The sequence below is a fragment of the Mustela nivalis genome (genome assembly GCF_964662115.1).
Source record: "Mustela nivalis genome assembly, chromosome: 20".
Lineage (NCBI taxonomy): Eukaryota > Metazoa > Chordata > Mammalia > Carnivora > Mustelidae > Mustela > Mustela nivalis.
Genome location: NC_139039.1, coordinates 25,983,344 through 25,987,762, shown reverse-complemented (window position 1 = coordinate 25,987,762; position 4,419 = coordinate 25,983,344).

Here is a 4,419-nt window from a genome sequence, read left to right as displayed (position 1 = left end):
CACACAGGTTTTCTGCCTCTGATTTTGAATACTTCTTCTAGAAGTCTTCCATCACTAAAGGAAAAGAGAAGCCATTCATCTATATTTAGTAAACAATAATATCTCATGTAGTTTAAGGTTAGACTTTGAGTAAATTCAGTCCTCCAGAGCATACCTATCAAGATGATAACTGACATAAATTCTCTGAATTTTAATTCCATAGTTAGTTTCTCTACTCCCTCACTCAGTGACTTTAAAAAACAACTTTTAATAAACTTAATAAGATTTTTTTCTTCAGTAGTCCCAAGGCAATAGCAGATAAAGGCAACAAATTAAGAAGATGGAATTTCTATTCTTCAATCGATATCAGAGGAAGAGATTACAAAACCAAAGTCATTTGCAAGCACTTCAGGCTGAGTCATTTAGGGCAGGGTCAGAAGTTCTACCCACGCTGCAATCCCAAGAAACCCTGGCGCAGACAACCCAGTTGCTAAATTGTTGAGAAAAAGTCAAGGAAGCATATGATACAGTTGGAAAAGATTCCCATCATATGTTTAACTTTACTATCTAGAAAGTGGATATAGGCAGAAAATCTTTCCCAGATGACTATAGATAATCAAAGTTTTATTCTTGGAAGTTAATATTACTTCCCAATTTTATGTGTTTAGATATAAAACTTGCTTTTTTTGTTGTTGTTCTTTTCCCTTTTTTCTGTTTTTAGTGACCCTACATTGGATGTGAAATTAAATTTAAAGTCAAACACTGTTTAATGTTACCTTTTGGCCTAAGATCTTCAAGTAGCCCTGGAATAATTTGTTATTTGTGTTTTAATTAGAAATTCTCTTCACTGCATTAGAGGTAGAATTGAGAAGTTATGTTATAGTCTGTCATATCAAAATGCACATGCTGGCTTTTTTTTTTTAAATAAGAGGATCTAATATCTATGACCCTACTACCTGTCTTACTACTGCTCAAAAGAGGTACCTCAAGAAAAATAAATTAAATATAGATAGGTTTAAAGGCAAATTAGTGGTGACCAATTCATAATGAGTAATAAAAGAAATAGCACATTTGAGCAGATGTCAACAGTGCTACTCAGACTTTCTAACAAAATGTTCTTTGTGCCCTTGTCATAGACTGATTTTGAGTTTTCCTGACTCTGAAGAATTAACCAGAGGAGAAGTAGAAATACCAACACATTTCCCTCAGCTGATAGCAAAAAGTGAAATCTCCCACAGAGGCCTGGGAATCAGCAAAACTATCAGCATCATTAGATCTCAGGCATTTATAGTCTGGAAACCTTCCCAGGTGATGGACTAGCAAATCAAGTGATGGTCTATTCATTGTCACAGACAACTAAAGAATATCAGTTTCTCAACCAAGTGACCCATCTCACAATGAAAGAGTTGCTTGGTGGAGGGGGGTGGGGGGGAAGGAATCAATTTTTACCCTGGAATGTATCTGGAAGACCAAAATATTTTTCTTTCCAGCATCTAATAAGATGCTGTAGGCACATGACAAATTTTTTAATCTATCTGGAAACCCACCCCTTTCTTTTTTAAGGAACAGCACCCTCTTTATCCTTGGAACTATCCCATGATAAATACCTCCCCCCTTTTCCTTATTTTTCCTCACCTTTTTGCTTCCCCAACATATGCACACTGTAAATACACAGTTCTAGTTGGTGATGCCCTCTTCTTAAGCAATCTTGTTCTCTTGACTTACAGTGAGTGATCCAAGCAGGAGCCAATTCAGTGTTCTCCCCTTGGGAATTGGTGGAGGTTTCAAGCTGTGAGACTGGGCATCAATTGGCAGTTGAGCCACTGGAGCAGAGGCTAGGAGATAGCAAGAAGGTGATAGGTAAAGGAGAAGCAGACGAAAGAAATGGACAGACTCCTAGAGGGTCCACATCCCACATTCCATGCAATGCTACCCATTCCAGGTAGGTAGAAATCTCATGAAAATTGCCTGAGCTCACAGGAGATTTGGACTGAGATCTCTTTAGAGTTGAAAAAAGTTCTCATGAGATTTAAACTGGGATCTCAGGAGATTTGGACCAAGATCATGTGATTTCTCTGAGTTCTCAAGATATTTGAAATGAGTTCTCATGAGATTTCTACCCTCCTGGGTAGAACCGTGAGATTTGGGTAGAAATACCATGAGTATTGCTCAAGTTCTCTGGAGATTTGGACTGAGATCTCTCGAGATTTGGAATAAGTTCTCATCTCACGATATTTGGAATGAGTTTTCATGATATTTGGGTAAAAATCTCAGAGAACTGCCTGAGTTCTCATGAAATTTGGACTGAGATCTCATATGTCCAGGGAACTGACACTTCCACTCCTTCCAGCATCTAACATGGCAACTCACCACTGCCTCCAGTGGAGACAAGCTGTCCAGCCACACAATCCCTTGTCCCGCCCTGCATCTCAACACTGCCTCTAGTGGCAGTAAAGAACACTGCAAAACCTTCTGGCTGCCCCCGCCCTGCAGCTGACCCTTGCCTCTGGTGGCGTGAACCGACATTGCCTCTTCTCCCAGGGTCTTACACTGTAGCTCTTCACTGCATCCAGTGATTTGAAAGTGCATTGCAACTTCTTCCAGTATCTCGCACTGGAGCTCACCACTGCCTCCAGTAGTGGCAAGCTACAGTGTCCTGTCTCCAGCACCACTTACAGCACAGCTCACCACTGCCTTCAGTGGCAGTAAACAGCACTTGAACTTCTTTCACCATCTCGCACTGCAGCACTTCACTGCCTCCAGTGGCGGTAAGCTGCACAGTGATGGAAACCATTGTCTTGCTCTGCAGTTCAATACTGCCTCTAGTGGCGGTAAGCAGTACTGCAAAGCATTCCAGCATCCCTCATACTACAGCTGACAGCTATCTCCAGTGGCAAAATCAACACAGCTTCTTCCAGCGTCTTGGTCTGCAGCTCACCCTGCTTCCATTGCTAGGTAAATAGACTGCCACTCTTGCAGCATCTCAAATTGCAGCTCTCCCTTGCCTCCAGTGGCAGGATACATCCCTGGCACTCCTTCCAGCTTCTCACATGGCAGCTAAGAACTGCCTCCAATGGCTACTGGCAGCACAGCCACGCCATCCATGTTCTTGCACTGCATCTCAACACTGCCTCCAGTGGCCATAAGCAGAATCCAAAGGCTTTAGGAATCCCTCATACTGCAGCTGACTGCCGCCTCCAGAGGCAGGAATGGATACAGCCTCTTCTATCAGTGTCTCGCCCTGCAGCTCACCACTAACTCCAGTGGTAGGAAACTGCACTGCCACTCCTTGCAGCATCCTGCCCTGCAGCTTACCACTGCCTCCAACTCCAGAGAAGTTGCACAACCACGCTGTCCATGGACTTGCACTGGAGCTGAACGCTGGCCATAAGCAGCACTGCAAAACTTTTGGGCATCCCTCACACTGCAGCTGACCACTGACGCCAGTGGCAAGAATCGACATGACTTCACCTTCCAACATCGCACTATGCAGTTCACCACTGCTTCCAGGGCTAGGTAACTAGATTGCCACTCCTTGCAGCATTTTGAATTGCAGCTAACCACTGCCTCCAATGGTGGGAACTGACACTGACACTTTTTCCAAAACCTTTAGGCATCCCTCACACTGCAGCTCCCCACAACCTCTAGTGGTAGGAACATGCATGGCCACTCTTGCAGTCTTGCATTGAAGCTCTGCTCTGCCTCCAGTGGCAACAAGCTGCAAAACCACAATGCCCATGGCCTCACCCTGTCTTTCACCACTGACTCAAGAGGCGGTAAGGAGCACTGCAAAACCTTCTGGCATCCCTTGCACTGCAGTTGACCACTGCCTCCAGGGGCAGAAACCAACATTTCCATTTCTTCTACAGTCTTGCAATGCAACTCTCTACTGCCTCCAGTGGCTGCAAGCTGCACTGGCACATCTCTCAGCAGCTCTCACAATGCAGCTCAGCATTGCCTCCAGTAAAAGACTTCTGTCCTGCCAAGCCATCAAGCAGCTCTCCTCATATAGCTTTCCACCAATGGAGGTAGTGCTGAGCTCCACCCCCTGGCATCACAGTACTATAGCACATGCATGGGCAGAATGGGTCAGGGGAACCAGGGACTTAGAAGAGGGCAGCTGTAGGGAGATGCCAGGCCACAGTAGCAAGCAACTGGATGTAGCTAGTATATGCCTAATTCCCAGGATGAACCTACACAGATGTGCATATTTTCTCTAAAGGCAGAGCTAGAGAAATCTGGATTGCCTGGGCAGTGTGGCACAGCCAGAGATAACCTCCGAAAAGAGACACCTAGGCAGCCTTGATTGATGGAGAAGCCCTGGACACCATAGAGACAGCCAGTCCAAATGGGACTGACAGTCCTTAGTGTAAAATAGCCTACAGAAAGATATTCAGAGTGTAGGTCTCTCCACCCTAGAGGCCAAGCAGGTGGTTGGAG